General features: G+C 40.4%; 1 protein-coding gene across 3 annotated transcripts in view; it reads right to left on the bottom strand.

Moving 5' to 3' along the window:
* Positions 1-12,520, bottom strand: part of scaf8 (SR-related CTD-associated factor 8) — a 29,027-nt gene that overhangs the window by 10,830 nt on the left and 5,677 nt on the right. Inside the window, exon 2 of one of the 3 annotated variants that reach the window (XM_020054065.2) lies at positions 12,168-12,259. The exons of 1 other annotated variant lie outside the window; for it this stretch is intronic. The gene's annotated coding sequence lies outside the window, so the exon portion shown is untranslated. The remainder of the gene's footprint in view (positions 1-12,167; positions 12,260-12,520) is intronic. One more of the 3 variants, XM_020054066.2, reaches the window with a different exon arrangement.

Consider the following 12,520-nt stretch of genomic DNA (forward strand, 5'->3'; position numbering starts at 1 on the left):
TTCATAAGCAAATGACACTTAAATGAGTGAAAAATAAACAGAAAGTGATGAAATCTTTATGTAATCACTGGTCTCAGCGTATGATTTAAATGTCTAGCCTACGTTGAAATATTTACTCAAACATTGAAAACCTTAAAAGAGGACAATGTAAATAATTAAAATACACAAGTACACCAAGCCATAGTGAACCACAAGGCCATACGGGATAATTTAACTCTTTCCCTTGTTTCAAACTGGTTCAACACCAGCCGATCGCCCTGATCGTGTCCAAGTTCTGCGATTCAGTGATGCAGTTTTCCTGTAATGACCTAAGATCATTTCCCAAAACCGAAGATTGGATCTTTCCTGTAGTGCGTTTCCCCAAACTCCACGAAGAGACAACGTTGGCTCAGTAATTCCCAACACAATGCTTTTTATTTTTATTTACTGACAGTAGGAATCAGAGAGAAACATTTGCAGATTTCCACAATCGAACCCTGGACCACTGGACAAAAGCCCAGCACCAATGAAATGTTACCTCGCCTTGGCTTTCGTCTGTAATATATTTTGATGTTGTTGTTTTTTTGCACAGAGACATGGGACCAGATTGGATTAACCCTTTGTGTTCGAAACATTGTAACCTACTCTTATTTATTCCTAAATATTCTGACATAGGAGACCAAGCTGGAAACATAGATCAGTTATCAGTTTTATTTTGTATACACATGGAGATATGCCGCTCTTTTGTGTGGTGACTCTTTAAAGAGGGGAGAGATGTATACAGCTTGCGTTGTAAGTGGAGGTCTGAGGCAGGTGTGAAAAGGTCCTGTTCACAATGTAGACGCAGTGGGCAGGTGAGACCTTTCGTTACCACATGTATATGCAGAACATCTGTCTGATAACGATTTGATCATCATGTTTGGATTAGATGACATCAACCAAATGTAAACGCCAAGTGTAAAGAGCTTCAGACTGGCAATGGAACCGCCAGGAGCCTCATTTACCAAAATATCACTGAGTAAAAAAGACAAAAAAAAAAACAGTGGCACTACAAGAAAAACTACAGTCACAGAGCTTCTAAACCTAGACGACAAACATCGCAAGACATCTGGGCAAGATTGCCTAGCAGACCGTAAACACACCAGTTTCGGGATTTCAGAAATCAATATGAGAAGCGAAGATGTTTTCTTAGAAAAGTATAACAACAACCTTGTGAAAGTGACGACAGATGTTTCATCAAAAACAGCTCTGGAAAGAGTGGCGGCCGACACATTATTCAGCTCATCATGACGCAGACGCCTGGCAAGTTCCCTCTGCTACTGCTGCACAGCCATGAAAAAAATGAGGTTTACCACAACCCTGTATACCACTGTATCAATGGAACACCAAGGCAGAAAAAACATTCTACCCACAAAAACAGAAGAAAAAATAAAATGACTATTATAGAACTATTCCCATAACGCTAAAAACAACAACCACAAAAAATTATAATAATATGAAAACATCCATGGACGATTTGAGCTAAACAGGTAAATGCCAACCCAGCAGATATTATGTTAGAAGACAGGCAAACATGCTGTAAAGACGTATGAGACAAAGTTAGCAAGTATAAGACAAAGTTAACAACAGCATGTCATTTCGGAGGTTGACATTTACACGTGACACTGAGCCAGAGGCAGTGCACGAGCATTGTGGACAGAGTGCACGCGTGAGCCCGACAGAGCGGAGGATAAGGAAAAAGAGGGCAGAAAACCGTAGTGCATGCAGTCAGTGACAACTGCCATGTAGAATAGCCGAGCTACAATAAATGAGGGTCAAAGCAATGCAAACCAGAGACCTCTACTCACAGACCTCCGCTCATTTCCACTATTCATCTGCAGTAACTACACGCACTTTAGAATTAAGATTGAAAATCGGGAATTCTGAGGCCTGATTGGCTGACAGCTGTGGTATATGCAAGCAATAAGGCACGGGGGTGTGTGATTTAAGGCCAATATAAACTGCACAACGCACTCCAGGGTGCCTGTACACAGTGCTTAGCCATGGTGTATTAGCAATATACAGCAATCCCCAAGATGCATTACTGTGTTTATAATCCGGTTACAAACGCAAATTGAGCAAAGTGATGTGATGTCATACAGACTCATAAACCACAGCTATTAGCCAATCAACGTTCCGGATTCAAATCCACCAGAAGGCAGTGATATATCAGACCACACAGTAACTGCAAACCAACCACATTCTTAAAACATGGTTAAAACAAGTTTGATATGGTTGATGCATCCATTGCTCCACGAATTTCAACAGTTCCATCCCTCAACCTTTAATAGGGAAAAGGAGGTGCGGTGTTACCATCAGGCAATAAAAAATATGTTGAAATGACTTAAATTAGCTCACATCATCCATTGGTTCAGTGTCTGCAACAAAATATACTGTAGCTATAGAGCCATGACCATTTCTATATTCATTCTTCAAAGCATACAAAACCTACACAGCATTTGTATAGCTTATCTACAAAGAATTACAATGTTTACAAAACCTGGGTAATACAACTGGTGTATTTTAAGGGTTACTTGCCCTTTCACTAAATGCCTCAAACAAGTGAGATTGGGAATACGTGTCATAAAAAAATATTAGCAGTATGATATTGACCAAGAAAAGGAGGGAATGTTGTAGCGCTTTATCTTAAATGAAGCATAAAATATAATTTTTCAGGCTGTATTTTGGTATTTAAAAAAAAAGCTTTGCGACCACAACAGGTTATGGACATCAGACTAAAATCAGTGTACAGGATAATTGTTTAAGACATGGACAAACACAGTCGACTAGAATCAGGTACACGGCTCTAATAAACAGCCTAATCTTTGCCTTCCCAAGGTTATTTTCATAATCGAGGTTGAATCTTAACAACCTGGGCTGAGATCCGACTTGGGCTTAGCATTTCTTGAAAATCAGGAGCAGGATCAGAAGCAAATCTTCGTATTTATCTTATACAGGGTATTTTAGAATAGAAATGACTGAACATCAGTGTCATCCAACTGTGTTGAATCAATGTCAGACAGTACCGGTAAAACATTTTATCAGTGCATCCCCAGTCACAAAGGGAGTATTTGGTCCCATATTCATGGCAAGAAAAAACAACATCTAGCCTAACTCATATCTACATTATCTGACGCTGACTAAATACATTTTGTTGTGTTTTATCAAAAAGCTATTCAATGCATAGTTACAAGCCAGATGTTGACCATGCATTGTAAGAAGATGGGACCAGATACTAAACTTTTGACAGGGTATGAAATGATTTCGGAGTAATTCAAAATGTGGGACTTTAGCTTTAAAGAAAGCCAGAATACAATGGTTTTGAACAATTCTGCATTCATGTGTTGCTATCAGGTGGTAAAGCATTTACTATTACAATATCTTAAATCCACATTCATTTAACTGAAATCTTATTGAACTTCAGAGTAGTGCCAGGAATATAGGAAGTTGCCTTTTCTAAGAACAATCTCTTCCATTTGATAGTCAGATAAAAAGGAAGAGGGGAGGGACACAGAACAGAAATCAGCCACCTGGCAGACGGTCACCAACATGCACTTCAGTAATTAACGGCTGTATATCATAGTTAAATCCTGTATCGCACAATTTCTTGACTTGCAAAGACTCACAACATTATTAAGGCAGGACTTATCAATGAGTAGACTAGGATATTGTGTGGTCTCTCTAGGCTGTCCCACCAGTTTTGCCATAAAAATGACTGATACCATAACTTTTTTAAGTTAATCTAAAATCCCTTTCCTCTCTGGTTTATTTAAATTGGACAACTTACCAACCATCTACTTGGGCTATAACATGGCAAAGAATATTTTTTTGTGCACAGTGAATAACAATTAGTTTGGTTTAGGAATTGCTTGTAGATGATAATGATATCAAAATCTGGTACAGTGATCTAAGCACACATCCCTGTGACAAAGGTGTTTCACGCCACGGCTTGCCGACTGTCTGTGCTCTCCCTCCACATACCGGTCTGCCTAGCCTCCCACACTACTGTCAATAAAATTATAAAGATACATGAAATACATATTTTAGCATTCAAAGGTTCACACCCCGGTAGGAATTTGTTCTACAAAACCCCACAGATTAAATTTAACTATGCAGGATGTCAACAAAATGATATATAATAAAACAGGAAGAAAATGCTAATTATTCATGTCACCCTTTACATTTTTAAAGAGCCAATATGGGTCTGTGCACTTGTTTGCCTACCAATTGGTTTAGCTGTAAGCAATTACACTAATATGATGAGTCTTCTGGCTGATAGGCTTTCCACAAAACCTTCTAAATTAAATGTTAACTAAAAAAGCAGCCTATAACTACCAGGCAGAATAATATCCCAATCTTAAATCCAGGGGTTTACGGTATATTTATCAGACTACACCACCCCATGTCCAATAGAAACACCCTCTAAGCAAAAAAGTATTTATGCTGCCTGCTTGTACACACATTCTGAGGTGGTATTTTTATTAAGAATGTGTGCTTTTAACAGGGAAAAATAAATACATTAGAAACCTGGAAAGCTGGTTGCCAAGCTGAATTCAACCAAATGTTTTTATAATTTATAAGGCGATACATAAAAAAACTCCCTATACCTAAAACTGAGTTGACCAGACACTAATGGTCAAGTCTTTATGGCCAAAGACTGAGTTCTGGTGCAGGGGTCCTGGTTTTAGTTGGCTGCAATGGGTCCATACACACTTGAAAAACAAAATGCTATTTAAGAAGAATTTTGTGATTAAATGGCTTGCTATCCATTTTCTAATTTGCATTGGGGACACCAAATGTTTACAAGTTGGCGTCTGGCAATGGTCATGCCACCAATGGTCATGCCAAAAAAAATACACAAACGCAGACACCGGCTGTTATGATAAAACAAAGCGTTGAACAGTTGGTTATCCTTCATCTCCACGTATCGCAGCCTAGTTATAGAAGTTACGGCACTACATGCTTTATTAAGACGGGTGACAAATAAAAGGAAATACCTGAATAAATGAGTGGAGGAACAGATCAGACCTGTTAACCATGTCCACATTTTTAGAGTACCACACTTTCTTTCTTGACAGCACTGAATTTACATGTACATTATAGAGCACTTTTGGATGGTTTACGTTTTTTTTACCCCCACAGTTTCTTTCTTGACGGCATTCCATTTACATGTACAAAATGGAGACTTTTGAAAAAAAGTCGGATGAGTCTACATTTTTGGGTCGGGGGGTGGAGGGGTCGGGGTTACTGCTGCCCGGTCCATTTCTCTGTCTCCTCACTGATTGTCTGACACAATCTTACTGAGTGGCTGCATTAACAAAGATTGGCAAAATTTGATGCTAATTCTGTTATTGCGTGGTACTTGCGCTTACATTTTTTTCATGAGCACGTGCTTAGACAAACACTATGGATCATACTTGGTCGAATTCAGTCAGGCTTTTTAGACATGGTACCTAATCAACACCAAAAGCAAAATCATTTTGAAAACAAAGAAAATGATTGCATGGACACAGACTGCAAACTAGCTACACAAAGCTTTGTAGGCTACAGCAAAGGGAATCTGAATGCAGTTCGCTAGAAGAGTCTGTTGTTTCAGCCTATGTTAAGGTGCCTATTGTATTTCTTGGCAGCGCATAAATTTTTTCAGATTTTTTAATTGATTAAATCTCAAATCTAGTGCAACGGTATTTTAGCTAATACCTCCATAGCTAATACCGTACCCTCCATTCTTCATCAAGTCTTCTAAACTCCCAACTGCATTTAATGCCAAGATGTCTGTATTTAGTTTGGAGTATACTTTTGTAATGCTTTTTGTGACATGAATCAAAATTACAGTTACAGTCTATCAGGTTGCATGATCCTTGTAAGGTTACATGGAAAATATAAATGTAACACATCACAAATGCAAACAGTTATTTTCGCATTTATTTTAACTAGCAAATGCGATAGAACTGGTGACATTTAAGAACCCACTGAATGTCCATCTTATGCCCACTAACATTAGCTTGAAACAAATAACTAACTTATGGCCAACAAGCAGACGAAACCATTAGCTCGCGTGTCAGCCAGAAATAGGCTACACAACGTTAACAAATGTTTTAACCACATGCCAACTTTTCGCACACACTGAGACGAAAAGGGATTTGTCCATGTGTTAACCCAGTGGCTTCCAACCCTTTTCAGTTACTGTACCCCCAAAAAGATGTTTCACTGCTTGGGGTACCCCTAATGTCCACCCTTATGTTAATTTCACTAGTAAACCTATGGTGTCATGAGTGTTTTCAAGTACCCCCTGTGGAGAGGCCAAGTACCCCTAGGGGTCCTAGTATCCCTGGTTGGGAACCACTGTGTTAACCTACAGCCAACCGTCGGCAAACTCAGTGTCACAACAGGAAGGGCAGGAAGGGCAGATGCAGCTATGTCAAATAGTGATGTATTTATCTCCATGTCCGTTGACACAAACTCTGTGTTGCATCATGAGAATCGGGATGTTGAATTTAAATCAGTGGATTTTATTACAATGTAAAACCGATAATAATTAGGCCCTATTCATTTTTGCGCACTTTTAACTTGGATCTCATACCTGCGTACATGGACCAATAATTGTGTAGTTGGTACGCAAAATGCGTGCATGCTGGCAGGTCAGGCAAATGCTTCCGTACAGATGTACTGCAAGATACAATTAAGCAACTAACATCTTATCATTCTCTGTGGAAAAAGCTGAGCGGGAAAGGATGTTAAGTGACTATGAAAAAGGTTTCATTTCACAGATGGGAGGAGCATCAGTCACACAGATTGCTCAACAGGGTAGCGTTTTAACAGGAACAGTGACTAAAGTTACATCTGCAATTAGATCTATGGGAAAGACACCTGAAAATAGGGTTGCTCAAATGCGAGATGCAGGGCAATGAAGCTGTTCTGGTGGTTTGTGGTGACCCAACACCTTAAAGAGATGCTTTGGTCACCTGTCAGTACATTTAAAACACATTGAAAGAAAAAAGGCTTTTATATGGTATGGCCAAGAATTAGGTTTTTAATGACAAAAACAGAGACTTCTAAATAACCTGGCAATTGGTGGCAGTGTGGAAAGCGCAATGGTTTCATGAGATTGGCTTGTTTTCCACAGGCAGTGAAAGATATCTGGTAGTGTAGTGGTACTATTACCTCTTCTAGCCTTTAAAAGGTTCCAATTTTATAGACCAGCATGTTTAACTTAACCATCCAAGGCGGGCATTGGTAAGCTACGGGGAAGAAAGATTTCACTGCCAGCCTGCCTGTCCACAACTCACCGATAACGGACTAGCTGATGCGGGCTATGGTGGCAAAAACGCCCCACTGGAAAACGGAACCGCCATGAGCATCCAGTGCAGCTAACCTTATATCTCCCTACCATTGCCAGCCATTTTAAGGAAAACTTAACACGATCGTTCAAGCAAATACAACTTCAAGACCAAGTCACCAGTGATTCGAAAGCGAGTCCAAGTGGATCATTATTTTTCCGTCAGGGAGAAAGAGGAATACTGGTATGCCACCACGCCCAGCCCTTACACACAGAGTAGCACTGTCTAGACACAGACAACAGGCCTGGTAGTGGTGTTTTGACTGCAGTGGCAGTGTGTGGAGGAAAGGTCGGTTACTACATCCTCAGTACATGTATCGCTCAGAGTGCTGAAAGGTCAGGAGGCACTCGGTGAGAGCCTGTCTTCTTCTAGCAGTAGTCATTGTTTGGTTCATTTAGAACGGCTAATAAGCAGGGTAGAGATGTATACCTCTGGTGCATAGTAATCACGCTGCACTCAGCAAGCAATACAGTTTTCATGTTCAGGGTCGAGCACTGAATTAAAGGCTGCATTCAAACAGCTGCTAACACATGCAATCACTCATTTTATAAATGCCAATAAATAATGCCTAAATCATGATTGACGAACACATTAAATACAACAAGAACTAACTGATTCAGGAGTCGAGAAATTAAATTGAGACAATCGTTGGTTTGAATGTTCTTTCCTTCTTCCAATTTATAAGACATCTCTAAATTTTGTAAATATAAGTAGATCTCATTAACTTGGCAAAATCAGGTATATACATTAAATACCAACAGAGCACTCAGCTGGGGCACCAGGGTTTAAAAGGTGGGGGCCTATAAAATCACATTCTGTGATACCCGTTTGTTTTTAATAACACATCTTAATATAAACACCCTAGAGAGCAGTGATGTGCAGGTCAGCTGTCCGTTTATCCACTCACACAGCCCGTCATTCCAAACAGTTATTACAACTGCAACTGCCAGACTATATGAATAAAGTGACATTCTGAAGCCCTGACCCAAACCTGCAAATATAGAAAATGCGGATGTAACATACAGATTGTGTAGAGTCGTTAATGTCAAGCCTTTCATGCTGTCTGAGCGACACCGGCACCAGACACAAGTCTTACTTTGAGAGAGGCATACTAAGGCCTTGTTTTTTAGTTCTATTGCAAAAAAATATATATATGTGAGGCCTAGCAATGTCTTTCAACCCACCCACAACCCACCCGCCATTTAGCCAAACAACATGATAACCCTAAATCCGCCTGGATATAGCCACGGGACTGTGGATTATGATACGAGTCGACCATATCAGCCTCTGAACACACCGCAAAAGAAACCATGAACTTAAACAAACCCTGCTGTTAATGTAGATTCAACGGAAGGGCACGTTGCCATTTTTCACTAGAGTGATGTCATGCGGTGAATGACAGTTCCAGACACAAATCCGTGTGACGCCGCAACACAACCACTGAGCAACGAGGAACGACTCATACGGCACACAGGGCTCAGCCTTCTTCCAGATTCCCCATGCTTGTAGAGTAGTCAAAGGTGGTTATTATTATTATAAACAATACAATACTATGTTATAATTATTTTTAGAGATTAAACAATGACAAAATGACTGTCTGATGCCGGGATTCATATACCACAATTGGCTGATACCGAAGTTCTCATCTCTATACCCGCGTAACCCTAATTACATATAAGAAAATTGCTTCTGATGATGTTTCTATATCAGCAAAATTCGAATCATAAAATCGTTATTTTTCCATATATTTTAATGATCGAAGACTCTCTAAAATAAGTCTAATAACTATATTAACTAAATCTATATACGACAAATACACAGTACCTTTCAATAATTGTACATTATACAATGCCTGGATATAAATTTAGTTTAAAAAAAAGTAGGTATGGTATTTAACACTTTAAATTCTTCTTTAAATACTCCTTTAAATTCCATTGTTGGTCTTTTGATTGGGATTCCTTTGCTGGGGAGTAATGCCTTTTAATTAGCAGTGTATCGGAAAATCTTTAAGCGCTCTGACATAGTTTGGAACTTCAAAAGAACTTAATTCTTCTATGCAAATGTGGTATGTTGATGCATAATCTACCGGCCAGTAATTTAGGCAGTCAACCCCAATTTCTTTACATCATAAAACACAAAAACAAGTATGCTGTGCAAACATTGGGGGGGGGGGGGGCTACCGCTAGGCCATGGTGCTGCTAGGTTGTTATGGGGCGCTCTTTCTAACTCTCCCCTAACGAAAAACGTGCCCACTCTGAAGTTGCTTGCCTGGTCCAAAAGGAGGGTGCTGGACTCATTACAACTGGTCTGAAATACAGTGCATATTAAAAGCCTACATTCAGCAGATATCAATTGACTGCCGATATATCAGTGCATCCCTTAATTACTTTCATATAAAACAATTGACCCATTTATTTACTTCATTTTGTTAAATAACGTGTTTATCTCTGGATTCCGTCCACAACTCGGGAATTCTAAGTAGGTTTTTAGATTCAGGATTGTTGAGCCGGAAATATGCTATTTATGCATTTAACCAACATCTGAAATGTTCAAGAATGTTTTGCAGTGGAAACGTCAAAAGATTCTGCAGCTGCAGTGTCAGGGAAGGCTGCAGCTCGTCCCAGAAATACAGCTTTAACGCAGGTGCACCCACACAGTACACAACGCCACAGCCTACACCTAGCCTACTGCCACCATCTCTGCTGCAGCCAACACTACATTTGAAACTAGTAGGGGAATTATAAGGGCTGGGGAGGGAGGCAGTACCACAGTAAGAATATTTTATACAGTCACTCACTACTGCAAATTCCTCTGTAACTCCAAATGACACATGTCAAAGTAAAGTAGAAGTAAAACCTCACTTCCTACAATCTGAGAGGGTTCTTCAGTGGTTCTTTACATTAAAACTGTGGGGGAACCCCTATACCCTCTTCAAAGAACCCCTTTTTAATGAGTTCTTTTGGTTTAGATCTTTAAGTGAGTAGGCGGTTTATATGGTTCTTTTAGTAAGAAGTAGGAATGGTTCCTTACAATTCCCTTTGACATTTTGGCCTGAAGAACACAAAAGGGTTCTCCCGCAGTTTCAAAGCAAAGGATACTCCAATAATCTTTCCTTCTGAGAGGTGTAGTATTCTAGACCTTACACTGACTGCAATTAAAAATGACACAATGTTACTTCAGTTAGCGGTGATCTAACTCAGGAGAGGGAACATTAATTACTGCACATCCATGACCTAATTGTCCTGTTACAATGTTCATTGGATTCATTTATTGTTGTATCTTAGTACCATGTCACATTGCCAGGGCCCACTTTAGACCTGCTCCATAGTTGAAGAAATCCTGCACTACAACAGTAGCTTATCTCACCATACTCTCCTTTCCGGTACTTTGGCTCGTATTATATGAAAACACTCATTATTATACAATTATTGTGAAATGTTAACAGAAACCAGGGTAACAACTGGCCAGGGAGAACCTAATGCTGAGTCAACTTCTTCAACTAGCGCGCTGTGTGACTCAGGCGTCTCAGGTGAGAAAAATGTGAATTCTATGACTCTTTAGTTCTTGGATGCCTGCCACTTCAGCAGACACTGGAGGTGCACGACTCATAGCTCTCATTTATGCCCCTGATCATTACTTACAATTTGAAATGTATTTCAGTTTTCATGCACAAGGATTTCAGGTTTGAAGCATATTCCTAATCATGTCTGCTGCCACCATTGTTTTAGCTGCTTTCATGAAGCAGCAAAAACTACAGAGGCCCAGAGGCCCATTCCCTTTGGGGTGAATTTAATTGGCATCTGCTAGGAGAATATTTTATATAACCGCATCGATTGACATTTGCATAGAAGAAGCAATCTTTCATCTTTATCTTCTTGCCATGTAAAAAGATCTATATCCTTTAAGAACACTGTTTCACTAACAGTAATTAAACAGTTTCAACATTTCTACAAGCCGATCTGCATTATTCAAGTATTAACTAAAGGGCAGCAGGAGTGGGTAGCAAACAGTTACAGCCCAGCGCTAAATACTTCATCGCAAGTCAAATTGAGACAGTGCACTAGCACCATAAAATCGGCAGTGATAGACCTCATCCATACAACCAACAGAGACACATATGACAGAAGAACCAACTGTAAATGACAATCAACTGTAAATGACAATCAACTGTAAATGACAATCAACTGTAAATGACAATCAACTGTAAATGGCAATCCTAACGGCTAGGAGCTCCGTGGGCACCCAACACCGGGATTGGAACCCGAAGACCATTAACAACAGACTACTACTGCTGAACAACAAGCCAGCCCCAGCCTCCCGCAACGATAAAAAGCCTACACCGGTTTCCACTTTGCAGTGCAGGGGGTTACACAGCCTCCTTCCATCATCAGCACTAACAGAGCTGTCACAGAGGACAATGGTTCCAGTCCCCCTGGACCGAAGGGACTCCTCAGAAGGGTGGGAACGATGACAGGGCAGTTTCACTCAGAAACACCCGCATAACCCCAGCAACACTATGGACTCAACACAAACTGAATGAGGAAACATCTCAAACTAACTCAATGAGAGGCGGAAACAGGTATTCAACTAATTCCGCCCTGCTCAGTCGGAAAACAAACCAGGTATGAAAGCCAGAGACGAGAGAAAGCCTTCCTGGGGTATAAAGCAGGAACTAGAGGAGCAGAAACAGCAGCCCCAGCCAGACCGCCCCCCTCCTCTCTCTCTCACTCTCTCATTGGCAGGGAGCAGTCTGAGTTTCATTGTTTTGGCTTCTTCCATGTTCCTGGTTTGAAACAGCCCATCTCCTACCTAAGCTGGTTAGGGGTTCCCTTATCTCTGTTACTCTCTCCACCCCATCCTCCTGCTTCACTTTCAGTGCTTTGGGGGAGCTGGGAGAGCTGCTGAGGGAAGGGAAAGAGGAGTTATTCAGAAGCAATAGAGGCAGGACAGCAAGATCACACTGGAAATCCAACAGATTCACAGAACACACAACATTGAATGACCATCCCCAGGAAGGTGTGAGGGAGGCACTTCATTGCGGTACAGTTTGTTTCCTTTTCTGGTTTAAAGACGTGAGGGGGAACGAGACGTTCAGAGACTAGGACTGTACCAAAGTCATTGGAAAGACTAGAGATGAAATGTAGTTGGTAGTAAGATGTCCG

This window comes from Esox lucius, chromosome 15, assembly GCF_011004845.1.
Source record: "Esox lucius isolate fEsoLuc1 chromosome 15, fEsoLuc1.pri, whole genome shotgun sequence".
Lineage (NCBI taxonomy): Eukaryota > Metazoa > Chordata > Actinopteri > Esociformes > Esocidae > Esox > Esox lucius.